The sequence below is a fragment of the Hyperoodon ampullatus genome, assembly GCF_949752795.1.
Source record: "Hyperoodon ampullatus genome assembly, chromosome: 3".
NCBI classification, from domain to species: domain Eukaryota; kingdom Metazoa; phylum Chordata; class Mammalia; order Artiodactyla; family Ziphiidae; genus Hyperoodon; species Hyperoodon ampullatus.
In genome coordinates this window covers 115777556-115803303 of record NC_136916.1, presented here as the reverse complement: position 1 = coordinate 115803303, position 25748 = coordinate 115777556, and positions in this window count along the sequence as shown.

Sequence of the window (25748 nt, the reverse complement as noted above, 5' to 3'; positions counted from 1 at the left end):
TGTTGATGGACACTTGGGTTGCTTCCATGGGTGATGTAAATAATGCTGATGTGAACATTGGGGTGTATATATCTTTTCAGACTGGTGTTTTTGTTTTCTTTGAATAAATACCCAGAAATGGAATTGCTGGATCATATGGTAGTTCTATTTTTTATTTTTTGAGGAACCTCTGTACTGTTTTCCACAGTGACTGCACCAGTTTACATTCCCACCAACAGTGTATGAGGGTTCCCTATTCTCCACATCCTTGTCAACATTTATTTATGGAATTTTTGATGATAGCCATTCTGACAGGTGTGCAGTGATATCTCATTGTGGTTTTGATTCTCACTTCTCTGAAGATTAGTGATGTTGGCCATCTGTATGTCTTCTTTGGAAAAATGTCTATTCAAGTCTTCTGCCCATTAAAAAAACCTAGTTTTTAATTTTTAATTTTTTGATCAATCTGTGAGGCATGTGGGACCTTAGTTCCCCAACCAGGGATTGAACCTGTGCCCCCTGCATTGAGAATATGGAATCTTAACCACTGGACCACCAGGGAAGTCCCTTCTGCCCATTTTTTAATTGTGTCAGTTGCTTTTTTGATATTGAGTTGTTTGAGCTGTTTATATATTTTGGATATTAACCCTTCATTTGTCACATCATTTCAAATATTTTCTCCCATTTGATAGGTTGTCTTTTTGTTGTGTTGATAGTTTTCTTCACTGCACAAAGCTTTTTAGTTTGATGTAGTCCCATGTTTATGTTTACTTTTGTTTCCCTTGCCTGAAGAGACAGATCCAAAAAAATATTGCTAAGACCAATGTCCAAGAGTGTATTGCCTATTATGTTTTAAATTCAAATTTTTTTTGGCTGCGTTGGGTCTTCGTTGCTGCGCACAGTCTTTCTCTAGTTGCAGTGGGCAGGGGCTACTCTTCATTGTGGTGTGCAGGCTTCTCATTGCAGTGGCTTCTCTTGTTGTGGAGCACGGGCTCTAGGCGCGCAGGCTTCAGTAGTTGCAGCATGCGGGCTCAGTAGTTGCAGCATGTGGGCCCTAGAGCACGCAGGCTTCAGTAGTTGCAGCGCGTGGGCTCAGTAGTTGCTGTGCATGTACTCTAGGGCATGTGGGCTTCAGTAGTTGTGGCGTGTGGGCTCAGTAGTTGTGGCTTGCAGGCTCTAGAGTGCAGGCTCAGTAGTTGTGGGGCATGGGCTTAGTTGCTCTGTGGCATGTGAGATCTTCCTGAAGCAGGGATTGAACCCATGTCCCCTGCATTGGCAGGCGGATTCTTAACTACTGTGCCACCAGGGAAGTCCGCCTGTTTTCTTCTAGAAGTTTTATGATCAGGTCTTACATTTAAGTCTTTAATCCATTTTGAGTTTATTTCTGTATATGGTGTGAGAAAATAGTCCAGTTTGATTTTTTTGCATGCAGCCGTCCAGTTTTCCTAATACCAGTTACTAAAGAGGCTGTCTTTTCCCCATTGTATATTCTTGCCTCCTTTGTCGTAGATTAATTGACCATATAAACGTGGGTTTATTTCTGGGCTGTCTATTCTGTTCCATTGATTTACATGTCTGGTTTTGTGCCAATATCATATTGTTTTGATTACTGCAGTTTTGTGGCATAGTTTGAAATCGGAGATTGTGATAACTCCAGCTTTGTTCTTCTTTCCCCAGATTGCTTCGGCTATTTGGGGTCTTTTGTGTTTTCATACAAAGTTTAGAATTATTTGCTCTAGTTCTGTGAAAAATGCCTTTAGAATTTTGATAGGGATTGCATCAAATCTGTAGATTGCCTTGGGTAATATGGTCATTTTAATAATTTTAATTCTTCCAATCCATGAGCATGGTATATTTTTCTATTTGTTTGTGTTGTCTTCAATTTCTTTCATCAATGTCTTTGGTTAGATTCATTTCTACATATTTTATTATTTTTGATGCAATTGTAAATGGGATTGTTTTCTTAGTTTCCCTTTCTGATAGTTTGTTATTAGCATATAGATATGCAACAGTGTATTCTGTGTATTAACTTTGTAACCTGAATTTTACTGAATTAATTTTTTAGTTCTAATTATCTTGTAGTGTTTTTACGATATTCTATATATAGTATCATGTCATCTGCAAACAGTGACAGTTTTACTTCTTTTCCAATTTGAATTTCTTTTATTTCTTTTTTTTTGTCTGTTTGCTGTGGGCTAAGATCATTCTTTTTTTTTTTTTTTTTTTGCGGTACGCGGGCCTCTCACTGTTGTGGCCTCTCCCATTGTGGAGCACAGGCTCCGGATGCGCAGGCTCAGTGGCCATGGCTCACGGGCCCAGCCGCTCCACGGCATGTGGGATCCTCCTGGACCGGGGCATGAACCCGTGTCCCCCGCATTGGCAGGCGGACTCTCAACCACAGTGCCACCAGGGAAGCCCTAAGATCATTCTTAATGTAAAATACTAAAGGCATCCCCATTAAAGCCAGGAACAAGGTAGGAATGACTACTGTCACCATTATGTTTAATTTTGTATATTCTAGAAAATGCATTAAGACAAGAAAAATAAATAGAAGTTATAATTTTTAGAAAGGGAAAATAGAAAATTCTTATGATTTACAGTTAGAGTAATTGTTCTAAAAACACATGACTATTAGCTGAAAAACTATTAAAACTAGTAATAGAGTTTACAAAGGTGACCACTAACAAAATCTTTTCCATGGGCTTAGTTGTATGTTAATAAGAAATGTAAAGGACCTTTATGATGTTATAATGAGAAACCTAGCCATATTTTGATACTGTTTAACTTCTGACAGCTTTTAAGCCTTACCTGTCCCTCTTCCCTTTATGCCAGACATCTGGGCAAGTTGATAAGAAAGTGCATACTCGTTTGGCGCTGGTGGGAGACTGTCCCTTTTCCCATATGGGAATACACATCCTAGGCTACCCCACCCCTCTCCAAACACGATAAAAACCCAGACTTGTTTCCTTTCCTTGTTCTCTCAAGTAATTTTGGACCTGTTTAAGAGCCCTACCATGTGCTGTCCCCCTACCAAGACCTCAATTATGTGAGCAATAAACCTGTTCATACCCTCTTGATATGTGGCATCATAGTCTTGACACTGGAATTGAACTTTGGGTGGGGATACCTCCTACCTTTTTTTTTTGCGGTACATGGGCCTCTCACTGTCGTGGCCTCTCCAATTGCAGAGCACAGGCTCTGGACGCGCAGGCTCAGCGGCCGTGGCTTATGGGCCCAGCCGCTCCGCGGCATGTGGGTTCTTCCCAGACCAGGGCACGAACCTGTGTCCCCTGCATCGGCAGGCGGACTCTCAGCCACTGCGCCACCACGGAAGCCCTACTTTTTTATATATAACAGATATATAGCAGACATAAAATGACTGAGATGAATACTAATAGCTAGCATTTACTTATACTTATTGTATTTTTACATACTGTTTTCAGAGCAGTGAGTCATTTAATCTTTACAACAACCCAATGAGGTAGGTGATATTATTTTCATTTTATAGATGAGGAAATAGAGGGCAGAAGTTAGGTATTCTGCACTAGAGCATGCAGTTGTTTAAAGCTGAGGTCAGGATCTAAATCCAGAAGTCTGGTTTCAGAGCCTTCTCTAAGCTGCTGTATAGGAGATATATTTTACTCTGTTAGCCATCCCATGTGTGGCTTAATATTTTAAATGAAAAACCACACCAGTAAGTCTACCCCATGGTGCCTGCAACATGCATTAATTTTCTCTTGGTGCATGGTTTGGCATTTTTGCATTTAACTGCTGATTTGTGATATGTTTTTAAAATCTGGCATGCCAAGCCAGACTTTGGAGATGAAATGGAGGCACAAAATGTTAAAGTAAACTTGATTAAGAGTCACATATCCATGAAGAGGCAAAGCCAGCATCTGCCTCTATTACCTTTCTGATTTAATAATTGACATTCACATAGTGCTTCATAACTAAAAAAGCATGTTATATACCTTATTTCATTTAGTAACCTCAACAATTGTGGAAAGGTAAACTAGTAGAGGTATAAATCCCCCATTGTCCAGATGAGGAAACTGAGACCCAGAGAGGTTATATAATTAATCCAAGATGACACACATGTTAAATGTGTGGAGCAAGACCAAAATGTGGCCTTTTATATCCCATTTTTCATTGTATCAGGCTGGTTTCTCTGTTGAAGGTACTCCTAGACATGTGCTTATATGTGGAGAGGCCTGGGGTACCACATTTTCTTCCAAATGTGAATGATCCAAACTGGAGTTTCCTAGGAACCTGAATCTGATCTGTAGGTGCTCCTTTGGCTTCTGGAAAGCACCAAGCTCTGATAATAATGTCTGAGAGTGGTCAGAGTCTCAGTAGGTGCTTTATTAATCTGTTACTTCTAATCCTGGTGTGGCGGAACTAGGGGATACCTTGCTAGGGATGACAAATGCCAAGGAATATATGGCAGAGTCTCCCAGAGATGGCTGCAACATTATCTCCCACTCCTCTTCTGCAATGTGACTTTGCCATTCTCCCATGAAGAGATGCAGTCTGGGGACTTCCCTGGTGGCACAGTGGTTAAGAATCCACCTGCCAATGCAGGGGACAGGGGTTCAATCCCTGGTCTAGGAAGATCCCGCATGCTGTGAAGCAACTGAGCCCATGCACCACAACTACTGAGCCTGCACTCTAGAGCCCACGAGCCACAACTACTGAAACCCATGTGCCCTAGAGCCCATGCATTGCAACTACTGAGCCCATGCACCGCAACTACTGAAGCCCGTGAGCTCTAGGGCCCACATGCTGCAACTACTGAGCCTGCATGCTGCAACTACTGAAGCCCTGTGCCTAGAGCCTGTGCTCCACAACAAGAGAAGCCACCGCAATGAGAAGCGCACACACCACAACCAAGAGTAGCCCCTGCTCGCCGCAACTAGAGAAAACCCACACACAGCAGCAATGAAGACCCAATGCAGCCAAAAAAAAAAAAAAAGATACAGTCTGTTTCTCCATTCCCTCGAATCTGGACAGGCCCTGTTTCTGCTTTGACCAGTAGGACACAGCAGAAGTGATGCTGTGCCATTTCCAGGCGTAACCCTTAACTGACCTAGCAGCTTCTGCTTCCTGCCTCTTGGAAACCAGACAACATGTAATAAAAGCGCCTATCCTGAGACCACAGTGCTGTGAGAGCCCTCAGACATGTGGAAAGGTGTTGGAGGTTGAGACACCAAGTGGAGAGAGACAGAAGTCAAGGAGCATTGAGGTGTCAGACGTGTAGTGAACAAACCATCTTGGAAGTGGATCCTCCAGCCCTAGCTGCCCGGATGTAGCACAGATGGCAAGACCTTCTTAAATTTCTGATTCATGAAATTGTGAGCAAAAGAAAAGGATTGCTTGAAGACACTAAGTACTGGAGTGGAGTGGTTTGTTACGCAGCCAGGGATGACTAAAACAGAAGTAACTTTAGGCTGTTCCTGGTACTACACCCTGAGCAGTCAACAACAGCAGGCGTAGCTCTCCTGTCTGCGTGGAGTTACTTTTCATTTAGCAGAATGGACCACAATGGGAGTAACCACTGGTCACTGATGATCATTTTCAGCTCTTAGGTGCTTAGGTCTTTAAGCGTGGTCTGTTTTATCATTAGGACAAGATAATAATCAGAGAACTTCCTTATACATATCCGAGCTAAAATTTCATGATGCATTTTGAGCAAGAGGAAAATGATAATTCAAGTATGTGATTACATTTGCCTAGCTTTTTGCAGTTTCCAAAGTGCTTTTTCATGTCTATCTCCTCTTTCGATCTTCCCAATGAGTCTGAGATAGATAGAAGAGGTTTTATTATTCCCATTTTTTTCTTAAGGAAATAGAGGCTCCAGAAGGTTATTTGACTTGCCTAAAGCCATGTGGATAGGTTCAGAGGTCAGGCTAGAATCCAGATGTCTTCACTCACAGCCCATTTCTACACCAGCAGCCAACCAGCCTGTGAGACGGGCAAAACAGAGAATGGACTGTGGGGGGGTCATGCCTCTAGCTAATGTTTTAACCATTACAGTAGGTGTATGTTCAATGAAACTTGCTTGTTTCCAAGACAACTGGATTCAAAGGAAAAAACCTCAGTTGCTCAGGAAGAGGCAGATTCACTGTCATTTCCATCCCTTTGAAGAATTGCACATTTTGATGGGCAAAGTGCCAGAAGTAATTAAACCAGATAGCTCCACAGAGCCCTGATGGAGCAAGAAAGCAGAAGAAAAGAAACATATTTATATGTATATAAATGTGGGTGGTGTTTCTGCTGCGAGAGTCTTTCAACAGAAATCATGACAATCCAGGAAAATCCAGGGATCAACACTCTATAGAGAATAACAACAATCTGGAAAGAAGAAGAAGAGAGCATCTTGAAATGGAGAGATGGGGAGGTGGGGGGAGGAAAGAGGAAGAGATGGGCAAGGGGGAGGAGCAGTTCTGGCCCCTCAGTCTTTTCGCTGGTCCCCAGGGGGAGAAGCAGTGGACGAAGCAGTCAGATTTTACCATGAATTCCCTAAGTTGAGTCTAATGGCTCGAAGCATTCATTTTGTCTTTATTTGCTTTTCTTGTGAGGTATCCACTTGGCTCTAATTTCCCATTTTTGCTGTGGAGATCAAGAGATTTGGAACAGAGCAGATATGGAATACATTCTTCTGTACTGGCTGCATGCCAGATTTTATTATAATTTTTTGTTAGCTTATTATGGGATGGAAAATCTGGTCTCTCAGGCACGTGAGAGGGAGGAGGCTCTTTTTTTATTGAGGTATAGTTGATGTACAATATTATATGTTACAGGTGTACAACATAGTAATTCACAATTTTTAGAGGTTATACTCCATGTATAGTTATCATAAAATACTGGCTATGTTCCTTGTGTTGTATAATATATCCTTGTAGCTTATTTATTTTGTATGTAATAGTTTGTACTTCTTAATCCTCTATCCCTATCAAGGAGGAGGTGCTTTTGCTTTCTTCTATTCTGGTCTTTGATTTGTTCAACATTTATTGAGCTATAAAAGGCCCTGCTCTAAGAATTGGGGATTCAGAAATGAGTAGGGCACACCATTTAGTGGCTCATATTTAATGTACCCACTTGCCTGGTCTTCATAGCTAAATAATGAAAGTGCCATAGCCCTGTTGTGAGCTACAAAGTGATTGTCCAGTACATGGTTTTTAGGCAACATTCATTTATTCATGGAATCAACAAATAATTATTACCTCTTAGTAAGAGTCAGATGCTCTGCTATGTGTTGGAGTTTCAAAAAATGAACAAAAGCAACATGTACAACAAAGAATTAGTATCCAGAATTTATGAAGAACTCTATAAATTAATAAGAACAAATAAACCAACAGACAAATGAGTAAATGATATAAACATGGGATTCACAGAAGGGAAAAACATAAAAGGCTAAAGAACATTTGAGAAGATGTTCACCCTCACCAAGCTAGTGAGGAAAAGCAAATTAAAATCACCACAAGATACTACTTTATTTTTATCTTCTAGTGTGGCAAAAATGAAGTTTATTAATATCCAGCGTTGTTGAGTTGTGGGGAAAGGACTACTTTGCTGCACTTCTGGTGGGAATGCTAAATGATTTCTGACTTTGGAGGGCAATTTGACAGTGTCTATTAAATTGTTTCTATCAAGAACAATTGGAAACAATCTAAATGTCTCCAGAGTGGATATATAGGACATGGTATATTCAGTTGGTGAAATATTACACGGAGTAAAGAGAGCTATCCATATCAACTTGGATTGATCTAAAAAATATATCATAGAGTGAAAAGAGCAAGCTGCAGAGTTTTATGTATTTTATGACCACTTATGTGAAAAAAAAAACCCACAAAAATTAATACTATGCATTTACTATGGCATAGCTAAACAGCCTAGTAAAGATACATATCAGATTATAGTAGAGGTTATCTCTCGGTTTTTGGTGGGGGAAAGGATTGAAGGGGTCCAGGGGACTTCATCTATATTTGTAATATTATATATTTTAGGCAAATAAATCATATATAATTATAATTTATTTGTTAACAATTAACTAAAGGGAAACAGTGTACAGAACACAATTCTTGTCTTGGAGGAACTTTTGACTAATGGCCTTATCTATGGGGCAAACCTGGGATTAGAACTCAGGTCTCCAATTTTCTAGTGCAATGATCTGTCTCTTGGATGTATGATAAATTTAACCACCTGACTTGCTTTCTGCAAAGTGAGACCTTTTCCAGTTGGCATAAAAGTTGAGACATTTTATTTCTTTGTGTGTGGAAGATGGATTTTTCATTAAAAAATTTTTTTTATTAAAAAATGAATAGATGTCAAGAATATTTATAATTTATGTGTAAGGTATAGAGACTCATTAACCTACCACTCAGTTGAAGGAATAGAAGACATGCATTTTTCAAAATGGAAATGGTGAGAATATTTGGACTCTCTCATCAGAGACAAAACCTGAAGGGCTTTGATGGTTTCATCAGCACCATTCCCACAACTGCCTAGCAGCCAAATAAATTAAACAAATGGCCCTATTTGGAAAATTGGAATCTTCTCCTCTGTGTGTGCTAAATTGCTATGCAGTGATTTATCTGGGCTGTTCCTAGAGGGTGAGAAGTCACACAAAGCTCTGAGAGATGTGTCCAGAGGTAAAAAGAGTGTCCAAGTGTATTTAGCAAATGATGATGCAAACCACGCAAAATATATGGCACAAAGGAAGAAAAACGTGCGTTTGCTGTCTGGGAAGTAATTGAACATTTATAGTTTGGGAATAGCTAGTTCAGAGCTGGAAGAAGTGAGAGTCTTGTTTCAGTCAATGAAAGAATCAGTGTTCTTTGGAACTCAGTGGGGACGTAAAAGGCATTTACCCGTCTAAGTAGTCCAATTTTGAGATTCTTCAAGTCTTTGAGGAGTGATTTAAGCAGGAACTAGTTAAGATTGTATCCAAAATGCAGAGAGACAGAGAGACAGAGAGAGAGAGAGAGAGAGACACAGCCCCACACCCCCACTTCCATAGACACATATGTGCAGGGAGTGAGAGGGGAGGGTGAGGAGGACAGACACAGAGGGAATCAGTGGAGTTTAAGGCCACAGTCTTCCATGCTCTTTAAGGTACTGGGGGCCACAAGCTTTTATACACATGGCATAAAAGTCTTACAGTAACATGTTGCCTTTACAAAATGACAGACATTTATTCCAAATGAAGGTTAGAAAATTGCTTGGTGTAGTGTAAGAGATCAGAACTAAAAAGGGACGATTAATGAGTCCCCAGAAGCCCCTGACAGCCATTTGGGGCCCCCAGAAGCCATTGCTTCCTAAAGTCCCAATTCTCTCTTTGCAGACAGTGCCGGAGCCCTCAGCTCCTTCTCTTGCCACAGCCTGAAGCGTTGACAGATAGAATACAGGATGCAATATTTGGGACGTAGTCACACACAAAACTGATGTATTGTTTATCCGAAATTCAGATTTAACTGGGTGTATTTTTATTTTCTAAACCTGGCAACTTGATGTTTGTGAAATATGCTTGCCCTTTTTCCTTCCCCAATTCCTTTTTAAATTCTGGTCAACAAAGTTCTCCAACCCCCAAAGACCCCTCACTGCTTCAGAAGGGCCTGTGTTAGGTAATAATTTTCCTTCTTCAGGAGCCATAGTCTAATTCTAGGGAGGGAAAGAGTGTACCATTCCCACTTCTACCTACACTGAGACTTTTTCCCCCTTCTGCTTTAAGACCATCCCACCATTTCAGAGAATTTCTACTGTGTACTAGCCGAGAAGGTCTTTCCCTTCAATTTCTTCACAGAGTGGAGAGATTGGAATGGATCTCATTGTACAAGAATGTTCAGGATTAAGAAAGAATTATAATCTTACCTCTGAATCCTATAGTGTCTGGAGGCGTGTGGCAGGAAGAGTCTGTTATTAGAAAGAGCGTAAGCTTACTTGTACCCAGTCACAAACACACTTGAAGTTCAGAAGATGGGCAAGCATTTCTTTACTGTTGCCATTGGGCTGTTCTCTCATCCAAGCATAGTTAGCCTTGGAGGAAATCTAATAAAAAGTCCCTTCCACTTTGTTTGCCCTCCTTGTAGTTGAAGCCAGGGAGATCTCTTACTTTTCCAGCCCTGGGAGGGAGATAGAGGGCCATCACCTCATCTAGTGAGGAGGATCTGAGCCAGGGGTTGGCAAATTACAAATTGTAGGGCAAATCCTGCTTACTGCCATTTTTCTACACTAATGAGTTAAGAATGGGTTTTACATTTAAAAATGGTTAAAACAATCAAATGAAGAATAATATTAAGTGACGTGGAAATTACACAAAATTCAAATTTCAGTGTTCATAGTTTTATTGGAACATAGCCATGCTCATTCTTTTATGTATTGTCTATGGCCGCTTTCATGATATAAGGGCAGAGTTGACTATTTCAGCAAAGGCCATGTGGCCCACAAAGCTTAAAATATTCACTATCAGGCACTTTTGGTATAAAGTTTCCTGACCCCTGATTTAAGCATTAAACTTTTCCTACTAATAGTAGCTGCCCCTCTGAGAGTGTAACTTTCAAGTATATCTACTTTCTAGGTTACAAGATCCCCTTCCTACCAGGAATGGATCATTTAGTATTCTTTTGGTTGCCAGGGACAAAAACCCAACCCAAAGTGCCCTTGCAGTTGTGTGGAAGCTGCCTGCAGTGTGACTGCTCTAGCAGTGCATTCATGTTGATATGGAAACTTTCTTTCGGATTAGAAATACTTTAACATTATCAAAACATTTTTACATGATCTAGATTTCGCTCTGTCTCCTGACCTGCCTTCCAGTGTGTGACCTTTGTCCTTTATTCCTTCTCCAGAGCTTCCCCTATTAGTAATCCAATGGCTATAGCAGTTTTAGACTTGACAGCCTCAGTTTACACTGGTTCCCAACTTTTGTCACATCATGGCAAACACGGAAAATGTTATTTGTACAGCACATTGAGATAAACTATGGAGATTTGTGAGTGTCTACATAGGGCTTGGTGAAAAAATCTATTATATATTTTTGTAATTATCATAAAAAAAATCAAAAGTATTAGGGAAGATATCAAATGTAAGACTTGTATTGATATAAGTGTTAAAAATAAAATCTTTCCAAAAATGTAATAAATAAATTCTCATTTGCTTTAAATGAGAAGCTTGATTAAAATTAACATTTTAATTTCATATTTTATATTTGAAGTGGTTACATGCAATTCCTAACCAAGGCTTTAAAAATCATGATCTCTTCAATTATGAGAGTTACTTGACAAAAAATTTGCTTACGCAATTAAGTGATAAAACATTAAAAAAATTTTTAAACAACCTTTTTAACACAGCTTAAATTATGTTTACAAGATTTGACAGTTCTTTTATTTTTGTTGACAAATGCATTATTAAAATATCTTATAATTGTAATGGACTTTTAATCCAATAGAACTTTTGCATATCAACTGCATACATAGTTTGAGCAATCACTTGCCGGTAATTTGGACACTACTAAAATGGCACATAAGCCACAAGTGGGGAGAAATAGCTCGTTATGTATACAAAGACAGAGATTTGGGGCCACTGCCTGAAGTGTGTCTCTGAGGAGCCTACCCCCCGTCTCCCAGCCCCAACAGTGACCCTCACTGCCCAGCTGCATCATGGGCTGCATGCATGCATGCTGCAGTCCCTGGACATCTGGAACATGAAATTCCCTAGTAGCTGCAAAAGCCCCATGTTCACTGTGACAGAGGTGTGCTTTGCAGTGAGTGCGTGCTCTGTAGATGGCCAGGGTAGAGCACTTCCTTGCTTGTACTCAGCGCATCTTATCAGGTGATGAGGCCTAGGTGGTGCTCATTGAGACTGCTGCCTGCAGGGACCGTGTAGCAAGCCATTGGATTCTGCTCAATTCTGGCCACTTTCTAGGGAGCACCAGATGAGGCTATCTGAGGATAGAGGTGACCTGCCTGTGGGCATGGGTCACCCCACATACCCTCTTGTCACCTCCAAGGCTGAGGGGATTAATATCTTGTAGAATATCTATAATCCATTTGTGGCATACCGATGAGCTCTGGCTGGGAGCTCTGCCTTCACAGATGGCACTGCAATGTTTCCTGAACAATTGAAGGAGGTGATTCAGGAGAAAATTACCTTAGGGAACAAAGTTTAACTATCATGAACCTGGGTTGTTTTGGAAATGGATTTTTCCATCACTTTTGTTTACTTCTTTGTTTTGGTTGTTGTCAGCTATGCCTTATGTATATACGTATGTATGTACATTACTGATTGCACCAAGGATTACAATATACCTCCTTAACTTGTCACAGTCTGCCTTCAATTAATATTATTCTATTTTACATAAATGTAAGACTCTTACAGTAGTAAGCTTCCGTTTCTCTCCCTCCCATCATTTGTGTTTTTGTTGTATTACATTTTACTTCTACACCTGTTATAAACACCACAATACACTGTTATTTTTGTTTTATACAATTAATTGTCTTTTTAAAAAAGCAGCTTAATTGAGATATAAATTCACATACCATAAAATTCACCCATATAAAGTACATGGTTCATTGGTTTTTGGTATATTACATGATTACTTTAAAAAATTGTGGTAAAACATATATAACAAAATTTGTCATTTTAGCTTTTTTTTTTTTTTTTGCCACATGGCTTGCATAAATAGTTAGTTCCCTGACCAGGGGTTGAACCCAGGCCATGGCAGTGAAAGCCCAGAATCCTAACCATTAGGTCACCAGGGAACTTAACTGTTTTTAAATGTACATTTCACTGGCATTAATTACATTCAAAATGTTGTGCAACCATCAGCACTATTTCCAAAATTTTTGTTATCCCAAACAGAAACTCTGTTTGCTACTAAGCAATAACTCCCTATACCCACCTTCCTACAGCCCGTGGTAACTTCTGGTTTTTCTTTCTGTACGGATTTGCCTAAGTATCTCATATAAGAGGAATCATACAACATTTGTCCTTTTGGGTCTGGCTTATCTCACTTACCATAATGTTTTCAAGATTCATCCATGTTGTAGTATGTATGAGAATTTCATTTCCTTTTAAAGTGAAATAATATTCCATCGTATATATATAACACATTTTCTTTAACCATTCATCTGTTGATGGACTAGTTAATTATCTGTCTTTTTAAAATTTATTTATTTTATTTTTGGCTGCGTTGGGTCTTCATTGTTGCACACGGGCTTTCTCTAGTTGCGGCGAGCGAGGGCTACTCTTTGTTGTGATGCTTGAGCTTCTCATTGCGGTGGCTTCTCTTGTTGCAGAGCACGGACTCTAGGCATGTGGACTTCAGTAGTTGTGGGACGCAGGCTAAGTAGTTGTGGCTCGTGGGCTCTAGAGCGCAGGCTCAGTAGCTGCGGCGCACGGGCTTAGTTGCTCTGTGGCATGCGGGATCTTCCTGGGCCAGGGCTTGAACCCATGTCCCCTGCATTGGCAGGCGGATTCTTAACCACTGCGCCACCAGGGAAGTCCTGACTAGTTAATTATCTTTTAAGGAAATTAAGAAACAAGAAATAAATGCTCCTTGTATACTTACCCATGTGTTTTTTATTTGTGAAACTTTTCATTTGTTTACATATAACCAAATTTTTATCTGGTGTAATTTGTTTCATCCTCAAGAATGTCATTTTAATATTTCTAAATGCAGCACATATCTTCTGGGGACCAGTTCTCCCAATTTTGAAAATATCTTGATTTTTTTCCTTCATTTTAGAAAAATATTTTTGCAGGATATAGAATTCTAGGTTGACAGTTTTTACTTTGAACACTTTAGAAATGTCATTCCATTGTCTTCTGTAGTCCACCTTTTCTGATGATAAGTCAGTAGTAATCTTTATTGTTTTTCTCTTATATGTAATGTATCTTCTTTTCTCTAGCTGCTTAAAATTTTTTGCCTTTCACTTTGGTTTTCAGCTGTTTGCTGGGATGTGAATAAGTGTTGTTTTCTTTGTTTTTATTCTGCTTGGAGTTTGTAGAACTTACTGGATCTGTGGGTTGATACATTGTTTTTATCAAGTTTGGAGGATTATATCTTCATTATACTATTTCATTGCATTACTCAAATATATTTCATTATATTACCCCATTCTCTTTCCTCTCTTTTCATGACTCTAATAACAAGTATGTTGGACTACTTGATATTGTCACTGAGGTTCTGTTGATATTTTTCAGCTTTCTTTTTCTCTGTGCTTCAGCTTGTAGTTTCTATTGCTGCATCTTTAAGTTCACTGACCTTTTCTTCTATAGTGACCAATATGCTGAAAAATTCACCCAGTGAATTATTCATTTCAAATATTGTATTTTCCAGTTTTTGACTTTCCATCGTTTTATTCAATAGTTTCTGTTTATCTACTGTTTATCTACTCAAATCATCCACTGGTTCACTTGTTATGTCCATCTTCACCTTTAAATTCTTGAACATATTTGAAGTAGTTGTTTTATTATATTTATTTTTTGGTTTGGTTTTTATTGAGGTATATAGTACAATATATATATGTTTCAGGTGTACAACATAGTGATTCACAATTTTTAAAGGTTATACTCCATTTATAGTTATTTATAAAGTATTGGCTGTATTACCTGTGTTGTACAATATATCCTTGTACCTTATTTATTTTATACATAAAAGTTTGTACCTCTTAATCCCTTAACCCTGTCTTGCCCCTTTCACCTTCCATGTCCCCACTGGTAACCACTAGTTTGTTCTCTATATCTGTGAGTCTTTTTGTTATATTCACTAGTCTTACTTTTTAGATTCCACATTTAAGTGATAACTGACTTATTTCACGTAGCATAATTACCCTCTAGGTTCATCCATGTTGTTGCAAATGGCAAAATTTCATTCTTTTTTATGGCTGAGTAGTATTACATATATATATATATATATATATATATATATATATATATATATATATACACACACCACATATTCTTTATCCATTCATTTGTTGGTGGACATTTAGGTTGCTTCCATTGGCAATTGTAAATAATGCTGCTATGAACATTGGGGTGCATGTATCTTTTCGAATTAGTGTTTTTATTTTTTTCAGATATATACCCAGAAGTGGAATTGCTGGGTCATATGGTAGTTCTATTTTTAGTTTTCTGAGGAACCTCCATACTGTTTTCCACAGGGGCTGCACCAATTTACATTCCCACCAACAGTGTATGAAGGGTCCCTTTTCTCCACATCCCCTCCAATGTTTATTATTTGTGTTCTTTTTGATAATAGTCATTCTGACAGGTGTGAGGTGATATTTCCTGGTGGTTTTAACTTGCATTTCTCTGATGGTTAACAGTGTTGAGCATTTTTTCATGTGTCTATTGGCCATCTATGTCTTCTTTGGTAAAATGTCTATTCAGATTGAAGTAGTTGTTTTAAAGTCCTTGTTGGCTAATTCCAATATCTGTGTTAACCCTGGGTCTATTTCTATTGCCTCCACCCCATGCACTTATGGAAAGGACACATCCATGATACAGCTACCTTTCAAAATTCTGAACAGGAATCAAAGCACAAATCAGCTATCCTGGGATCTTCAAACTTAAGTTAGATTCCATAACTCCCTCTGATCCCCTCTGATACTCATGTCTAACTTTCTATAACACCCTTTCCAAACTTTCCTTCCTTAATTTAACTCAACTCAAAGGGTTTTTTTTTTTGTTTGTTTTTGTTTGTTTGTTTTTGTTTTTTCTTCAGTCTGGAATGAAGGGCTGGAGCAGAAAGTGGAAAAACTTGACTCAGCTAGAACTCATTGACTCCTAGCCATCATCAGTGTTTTACCTGTAATAAGGCTTTTTGAACTTAGAAGTTGAGACTTTAGTGTATTGGTCCTCTGACCTCAACATGCTAACTAATACCACCCTCACTTCTTCATACCCCTAAGGATGGCAGTCAATTCAAGCAGGTTAGAAGTGTGAGGTGGGGGAGGGGCAAGATGGGGCAAATACTGCTTTGCCACACATTTTGTTCAGTGAGATCATTGTCATGTTAACCAGAGTTTTGCCAATGATAGAAATGTGTTACACGTTCAATGTGTGGCACTGACTGTAGACCTCTGGGAGTGCACAGCTATATTTTAGATAATAATTTTTTTTTTTTTTTAAAGAAGATGTTGGGGGTTGGAGTTTAGTAATTTATTTATTTATTTTTGCTGTGTTGGGTCTTTGTTTCTGTGCGAGGGCTTTCTCTAGTTGTGGCAAGCGGGGGCCACTCTTCATCGTGGTGCGCGGGCCTCTCACTATCGCGGCCTCTCTTGTTGCGGAGCACAGGCTCCAGACGCGCAGGCTCAGTAGTTGTGGCTCACGGGCCTAGTTGCTCTGTGGCATGTGGGATCCTCCCAGACCAGGGCTCGAACCCGTGTCCCCTGCATTGGCAGGCAGATTCTCAACCACTGCGCCACCAGGGAAGCCCCTAGATAATAATTTTTAAAGGTTGATTTTCATTTCAAAGGCAATCTAAAAACATTAATATAAGGCTATTTTGGATCCCCTGACCACTACCACCTTATAATAGTACTGATAATTTATTTTGTATATTCATCTGCATTGGTGATATGGGATTCTTCAGAGTCACAGATTTAATTTTTTTTTTTTTTTTTTTTTTTTGGCAGTACACGGGCCTCTCACTGCTGTGGCCTCTCCCGTTGCGGAGCACAGGCTCCGGATGCACAGGCTCAGTGGCCATGGCTCATGGACCCAGCTGCTCTGCGGCATGTGGGATCTTCCCTGACTGGGGTATGAACCCGCGTCCCCTGCATCGGCAGGCGGACTCTCAACCACTGCGCCACCAGGGAAGCCCCACAGATTTAATTTTAATGCAGTCCTCAGTTTGGGATTTGTGGTACCCAGGGTCTGTGGATGTACACTTAAAAGACAATGAGGGGCTTCCCTGGTGGCGCAGTGGTTAAGAATCTGCCTGCCAATGCAGGGGACAGGGGTTCGAGCCCTGCTCCGGGAAGATCCCGCATGCCATAGAGCAACTAAGTCCGTGCGCCACAACTACTGAGCCTGCGCTCTAGAGCCTGTGAGCTGCAACTACTGAGCCCACATGCCACAGCTACTGAAGCCTGCGCACCTAGTGCCTGTGCTCCGCAACAAGAGAAGCCACTGCAGTGAGAAGCCTATGCACCACAATGAAGAGTAGCCTCCACTCACCACAACTAGAGAAAGCCCACGCACAGCAACAAAGACCAAATGCAGCCAAAAATAAATAAAATAAATTTATATTAAAAAAAAGACAATGAGGATTCTTTTTTCTTTAAAAGGAGTTTGTATTTTACATGAATTGAAGAACTCATACTTTTTTTACTTCATATTTTATAATAAGATAAAGGTTGTCAAACTATGGATCATAAGCCAAATCTGGCCTATGGTCTGTTTTTGTATGGACCACCGGCTAAGAGTGGATTTTACATTTTTAAAAGTTGGAAAAAGAAGAAGAAGAAAAAGAATATACAACAGAGATTTTATGTTGCCCTCAAAGCCTAAAATATTTACTATCTGGCTTTTTATAGAAAAGTTTGTCAAGCTTTGTGATAAAGGCTGGAGGGGATAAGGAAGGCTCTGTTGTGTGGAATTGTGACTCCAAGTGTTTATATTACGTTTTCATGGGCTAAATGAAGGTGAGGTGGTACTACAGCCTGTCTTTATCTTTGTGGAGCTTTCACTTATACCCTGATGCAAAGGGTAATTGTTTGGGCCTGTGGTGACACGTTCCCTTTCTCTGTTGACATGGGCATGGAGGCGTGGACATCCTCACATGGGCCAGACAGATCTGAAGGACCAGTGTAAGTCCTCGAGAGAACATCCCTCCAGCTGAGAAACGTAGGTCAGAGCAGAGACACCTCTGAGCAGAACACAGCTGCCTTGAGGCAGAACTCTTCTCTCTTTTCTGCTGTTTGTCTGCTGTGAGGACTTGTGTTAGTGAGAAGAGAGAATGTGAATATCATTTCTGCTGGGTGATACTTTGAATCCTCTCCCAGGCCTTCGGGACACTCCTGTGGGATGGTAGCATGATTTATGTTAGGTGCTGATCGTGAATAACACCATGTATTATCTGTGTGGCTCTTAGACTGTCAGCCTTATTAGGGCAATAAGTGACTGTGTGTCTCCAGAGACCGCAAGTCTTCTCTTTTTGTGTAATGTCCTGAAAAGGGGCTGAAATATAGCTTTCCCCCAGAATTTCTTTATCATCCTTCTATTCCATATTTAAGTGCTATTATGTGGAAGTCATTCTTCTTAGCAATTTTGAAAGAAAGTTGCTTATGAAGCCATCAAGCAGAGGGTACAACTTGGGTAGAATTGAAATAAGAGAGAGCTTGAATTCCAGGTTAAATCTCCAGTTTGTCCCTTGAAATTGAGGCATATAGATGACAAAGCAAATAGAAAACTGTGGGTAAACATGCTGGAATATACAGTGGGTAATGGATATTGAAGGATGATCTTGTCATGCATGCTAAACAGATACTTTTATGAGTTTAAATTTAATTAGCATCTGGAAATTAACAAGGCTAGAAAGAAGGGCAATGGGTTTTTAAGTGATGGCGATGGATAGGTACTGTTTGCAGCATATAGATAAATGAAGATTTAATTTGTAATACATAATGAGCCAGGTGCCTATAAAATAATTTGTTTTTCAAGTGGCTATCACAGAACAAAACAGTGGAACCATCTGAGGTGTGGCAATGACTATTATTACAGTTTTTCTTTGGTTAAAATCAGTTTTGTAGATGGATATTGATTTGTATTGTCCAAGTTGGATAATGTAAATATTTTCACTGTCTCTATTTCTTCTTTGAGGGATGGCGCATAAAAATAACTTTTGGTTATTTTGGTTATATCTTTTGCACGTTTACCTTTAGTAAGTGTGTGTTGGGTCAGGGTGCGCTCCTAGAGGAGAGGGGAATGGACTTCTGTAACTTCTCTTCTAGAACCTTTTGATGTTTACAGCATTTTTTTTAAATAATTTGGACACACGTTCTTTGAAATTAATTAATTAATTTATTTATTTTTGGCTGTGTTGGGTCTTCGTTTCTGTGCGAGGGCTTTCTCTGGTTGTGGCAAGCGGGGGCCACTCTTCATCGCGGTGCGCGGGCCTCTCACTATCGCGGCCTCTCTTGTTGCGGAGCACAGGCTCCAGACGCGCAGGCTCAGTAGTTGTGGCTCACGGGCCTAGTTGCTCCGCAGCATGTGGGATCTTCCCGGACCGGGACACGAACCCGCGTCCCCTGCATCGGCAGGCGGACTCTCAACCACTGTGCCACCAGGGAAGCCCCCAGCATTTGTTTTTTGATGATCTTTTTGGAGGAGGGCCTGAGAAATGAACTTGAGCTAGAGGGTAGAAGGGATCCAATTCAGTTTGAAAATGGTATCATTTTTATTCTTCCTTTGGTCATAAACTGTATGGCCCTCTCTAAAGCATGAATCGAGGCTGCCCTTTATATCATGAACGGTACAGAATTGGGGTTGAGGTCCGGTGCTGTGGCAGGAGAACCACTTGGGTTTGGGTTAAAGGCAGAGGCAGTCCCACCGGGAGAGTTTGTTCTCCCGAGAAGGGTTGCCCCTTGTGCTGAGCTCAGCATGTGTGTATAGGCATGGGCATGTAGATTCTCCATGCATTTTAGGAGGTGAGAAGGCAGTGCTGTTTCTTGAGGAATTACTCAAGAGTTAAGTAGCTCAAGAGTTATGTGGGATACCCATGCAGACAGTGGCTCATACAGAGTGGGTGCATGGCTGTGGCACAGGTCTGCAGAGAGGAACCCACTTCAAGTTTCAAGCATCAGCCTTGCAACTAACTGCCTTTCTCTCTCTCTCTCCTCAAAGTTGTGCCCTGTGAGCTGGGGAAGAGTCATCTTGGGCAGAAGTGGAGGGCCGGGCTGCAGTGTTTTTGTTTATGCTGGGAATGAATTTGTGTTTCTGATTTTCATTTTCTTTCTCTTGTTTCTTCCCAAGGAAGTGCATTTTAGCAGTGTATCTGGGAGCGTGTGGGCAGGCCACGCATTCCAGGGAAACTCAGTAATGTGTCCAGGTCTCTAGGCTTGGGGAAGGGGGCACAGAAAGCCATCTCACGCAGCCATTCTCAGACCTGGCTCTGCAACTAGGCCCCTCCAGGGCCTGAAAAATTCAGTTTCCAGACCCCACTTCTGGAAATTCTGACTTAGTCATTCTGAGGACCTAGGAATTTATGTTTCAGTAAAAAAAGCACCCTGGTGGGTTTTGTTGGGCAGCTGGGTTTGGGAACCTTGGAGCTAGTATCTCTCCAGCCTGTAAGTGGGAGCACACTTCCATCTTCCCAGTATGTGGAGACTGTAAATGTCGGATGACACATACAGTCATGAATTTTGGCATCAGAACCACTTTTCCATCTTTGGGCCCTCATTGTCTCTTTGATCTTTTGAAAGCACAAACTCCAGCCTCCCTCTGCTTCCTGCCCCTGGGAGCCTTCCCCATGACCCAGGTATTGGGGGGTGGGAGTCGCCCTGAGACCCAGGCTCTGGGACCAGTTTCCTGTAACATACGGCCTATTAGAGATAGTGTGTGAGTAATCCAGACCAGGCCAGGCTTTACACGGGCAGCATCTTGTGTAGCTTCCTCACTGGGCCCTGCTGTGGCCCAGGGAATCCGGCTGCTTTCCTGCCAGTGGGAGATGATGAGGTCAGTGCGCTGAAGGTTCCACCCTGGAAAGGGTGAAGCAGGAAGGTGACTGGAAAATGCTGTTTTAAAATGTGTTGGACCCTCACAGAACTCTAGAGGGAAATAAATTTAGTAACTTAGTTTTTATCATTGTTCCTAAATTTCCATAGTGGAGAATTAGGGACTAGTTTCCAAGGTAGGGATGCTTTTCAGCCTTTGTGTATTTTGAAGTGGGGTCTCCGGGGGCTCAGGGCGCACTAAGGGAAGGGCAGGGAGGAGACGTCGCTGTCACTCGGGGAGCACCCAGAGTAAGAGCTGGGAGATTTACGAGGTGTCTGCCTGTGGTTAAACCCAGGGCGGGGAAGCAGTCCAACTCTTCATTGACAACCCTTTGTTTTGAGGTAAATTTAAACAGGGCTGTTAAGAGAGTTTTACGTTTGTAGAAGTTCCTTTTATGAACAATAGTTTCCAACCATTTACTAATGACCTTGGCACTTTCAGCAGAACAGCACAGTTCTCGGTCTGTCCCCAGCTTTGCAGAGAACACTTCCTGTTCTCCTTAATCGCTTCTCCCATCTGGGAAGCACCAGGCTCTGCGGAAGACACCTGTTTTCTCGCCTGTTATTTTCAAAGCTTGGCTCCCTGGCTGGTCCTGAATATTTGTGAGTGTGCAGGTGGGGGCCAGAGGGTCACGCTGTCTGTCCCGTGGGACAGAAAATCACCAAGTGTCCGTGAAAGACTCCCATCATCTCAGTGCCTGCTTGTGAATTCATGTGAGGCTACGCATGGTTCATGGACTTTTTTCTTAGTAAAGGTGTCTTCTGTTTATTTCGTGAAAGAGGAATTTGTGGAGAATGAGAAAAGTAAGGTTTTAAAGAAGAATTAAAATCAGAATTAGAAGAAAAAGAAACACATACAGAGGTAGAGGAGGAAAAAAATCTTAGTTTAGAAAAATCCTATATGTCCTTAGGAGACCAGCACCTGTGTTTTGGAAGATTGTCCTGTGTGTCCATGAGTAGATTTCTCGGTACTTGGTAAAGACAGTGAGACTTAAATGAACAAGGGCATAGCCATGTTTTCAATAAAGATTCCCTTGTTTGTGGGCTCTGAGGACTCAACACTATAAAGGCTGAGATGGAGGCCAAGGATAGGGTGGGGTTGTGTTAATTTTTTGGCCATTTCTCAGTCCTTGTGTTGCAGCAGGGCTTACTGATGAAATGCCCTCAGGCAACCTTCAGCAAGGGCTTACTGGCTTCAGCAATCTTTCCTGGCAGCATAATTCACTTCCCAGCATTGACAATTCCCATCTGGACAACCTCCCACGAGAATCTCAGTGGCCTGCACCTCCCATTCCTCTACAAAGGGAAGCTTGTGGGACGACAGTGTCTCCCCTACATGGAGAAGCCACCATGGACTTGGACATTGTAAATATCCCTGTGATGTGGGCTTGGGGGGTAACAGAGAGATGGGGCAGGAAATACCAATACAAGGTAAAACCCAACCCCTACCACGCTGTCCACATGGGAATTTACCAAAAAATTCCATGGAAAAGGCTTAAGAATGTTTATTCAAGTAAGTTAGAATTGACAAATTTTAAAACAACAGCAGCAGAGTCCAGGAGTGATTAGGGTGCCATAGGGCTAATCAGCAGAGACATTCTAAAAAAGAGTGCTTAAAATTCAAAGCCAGGTAATTTAATAATAATAATACCAATAATGAGCTGGCAGCAACATAATAAAATACTATGCCGCTGTTTTTCCAAAACTCAAAGCTCATTTAAAAGTTGACCCCATTTGTTAGAGTATTTGTGAGATACAAGCATCATTATCCTCATGTGGTGGGCAAGGAAATGAAGGCTCAGAAGGACTGAGCCTTTGTTTCTAGCATGTTCCATGCAGCACAGTACAGAGCTCCAACTGCAGGATGAAGCCTTGATCTGTCACAGGGTCCAGGAGTTCACACCTCCCTCTAGCCCTTCTTCAAGCTCTTTCTGAGGATAAGCTATTAACGTTAATTATGTCCACGTTACTGTCTTTTTTGGAGGGAGAAGTGGGAAAGTAGTTTTTGGAGGGTAATAAAACAATATGTTTGAAATCATTTCATTTTGCACATAGATACATGAAAAAATGATATATACCAATTTGTTAACAGTGGTTATTTCTGATATATGTAATTATGGGTTATCTTTACATTTTTTATCCTCTTGTAAATTATAGAAATGAGTATACATTGTTTTTGTATTAAAGAAAAAAATCCCTAAAATAGTAAAACAAAAGAAAAGGTTCTAGGATTTTAAAAAACTTTCTAATTTATTTTTAGGTTATTTTACCTGGTTTATTTTCATGCAATAAAATATTTTGCTAAATACTAGAAAATTCAATTTACAGTAATCAGTTTATGTTGTAACTTTTGTATGTATTATACATACTATTTTGTAACATTATACTTTCTTTAATCAATTCCCTTCTGTTAGACATCTACTTTTTCAACTAATCACTATTATAAGAAAACTAGAGCAAACACAATTGGCTAAAATTAATTAAAATCAAGTAGAAACATCCTGCCCTTCCCCCACCCCCCAAATTTTGAAAAATGGACAAAAATCCTTTCTGCGAAATTTTATTCATTTTCAACCCAGTTGTTTTTTTGACCAGATTGTGATCTTATCTAAGGAACGGAAAGAAAGTAACCTATATCAAGTCCCTACAGCCACCCACAAACAAGTCTTTACAATACTTTTCGTTTTTGTATTTTAGTAGGTTTTAAAATCAGGAATGAATTAGAGTTACAGTAGGAGAGACAAAGTTCATTTTAGACGGATATTCTTATTTACTATAAGGATGATGAAGCACAATAGCACATGATTTTACAGAATCTTTAAATAGAGTAGATAAAGAAACGTGTGTGTGGGGGGGTGTATGTGTGTGTGTGTGTGTGCGTCTCTGTGTGTGTCTGTGTGTATGTGTGTCTGTGTGTCTGTGTCTGTGTGTCTCTGTGTGCATCTGTGTGTGTCTCTGTGTGTGTGTGTGCGCGCCTGTGTGTATGTGTGTGTCTGTGTGTATGTGTGTGTGTGTGTGGTGTGTGTGTGTGTGTGTTGGGGGTCGGGGGTAATAACTTACTGTTCATCTGCCTGAACATCTCCGGAAAGGGTTGCTGCATTTCTTGCTGGGCGCTTCTGTAGAACAATAGAACAGTCACATTCTCATCATAAAGATTATGACAACCAAGTGTCTGAGGATAGTGACATTTTTTATTCAGAAAATGGTGTTGTGTTTGTGGCACCGTGCTGGGGATACAGGGGTGGGGATGCTTTAGAGATGAATCAGAGACCACCTCATACGCCACCTCTCACAAGATATCTCCTGGAGATCCTCTAGGTCCCTACAGAACTTTTTTATTCCTCTAGATAGCACTTACCACATGATTCCACAATGATTTGTTCAGGGGTTTGTCCCATCCAGTGGATGGTGAACTTCCCTAAGGGAGTCCCTAGAAAGTGCTTCTGTTTATTGAACGAATAAATGAATGAATGAGCTAGCTCGTAAAGGATGAAATGACTTGTACAAAAAATGGAGAAAAAGGAAGGGAAAGGCCAGGGGAAATCGTTTCATGGAGATGAAATAATGGCTCTGAGATCCTATGAGATGTTTGTTATCTCTGCCCTGTGCTTGGCTCTGTCACTGAGATGACCACCCTGCTTGTCCCATGCTCTCAGCAGGAAGGCTGCGTCTAAGATTTGGCGGGAACCTTCAATGCAACTCCTGCACAGAGGCTGGAGTCATATTTTTTTTTTTTAATTTTCTTTATTTTTTATTTTTTATTTTTTTGCTTTATAACAAATTTAATCAGTTATACATATACATATGTTCCCATATCCCCTCCCTTTTGCGTCTCCCTCCCACCCTCCCTATCCCACCCCTCCAGGCGGTCACAAAGCACCGAGCTGATCTCCCTGTGCCATGCGGCTGCTTCCCACTATCTATCTACCTTACGTTTGGTAGTGTATATATGTCCATGCCGCTCTTTCACTTTGTCACAGCTTACCCTTCCCCCTCCCCATATCCTCAAGTCCATTCTCTAGTAGGTCTGTGTCTTTATTCCTGTCTTACCCCTATGTTCTTCATGACATTTTTTTTTCTTAAATTCCATATATATGTGTCAGCATACAGTATTTGTTTTTCTCTTTCTGACTTACTTCACTCTGTATGACAGACTCTAGGTCCATCCACCTCATTACAAATAGCTCAATTTCACTTCTTTTTATGGCTGAGTAATATTCCATTGTATATATGTGCCACATCTTCTTTACCCATTCATCCGATGATGGACACTTAGGTTGTTTCCATCTCCGGGCTATTGTAAATAGGGCTGCTATGAACATTTTGGTACATGTCTCTTTTTGAGTTATGGTTTTCTCAGGGTATATGCCCAGTAGTGGGATTGCTGGGTCATATGGTAGTTCTATTTGTAGTTTTTTAAGGAACCTCCATACCGTTCTCCATAGTGGCTGTACCAATTCACATTCCCACCAGCAGTGCAAGAGTGTTCCCTTTTTTCCACACCCTCTCCAGCATTTATTGTTTGTAGATTTTTTGATGATGGCCATTCTGACTGGTGTGAGATGATATCTCATTGTAGTTTTGATTTGCATTTCTCTAATGAGTAAAGATGTTGAGCATCCTTTCATGTGTTTGTTGGCAGTCTGTATATCTTCTGTGGAGAAATGTCTATTTAGGTCTTCTGCCCATTTTTGGATTGGGTTGTTTGTTTTTTTGTTATTGAGCTGCATGAGCTGCTTATAAATTTTGGAGATTAATCCTTTGTCAGTTGCTTCATTTGCAAATATTTTCTCCCATTCTGAGGGTTGTCTTTTGGTCTTGTTTATATGGTTTCCTTTGCTGTGCAAAAGCTTTTAAGTTTCATTAGGTCCCATGTGTTTATTTTTGTTTTTATTTCCATTTCTCTAGGGGGTGGGTCAAAAAGGATCTTGCTGTGATTTATGTCATAGAGTGTTCTGCCTATGTTTTCCTCTAAGAGTTTAATAGTGTCTGGCCTTACATTTAGGTCTTTAATCCATTTTGAGCTTATTTTTGTGTATGGTGTTAGGGAGT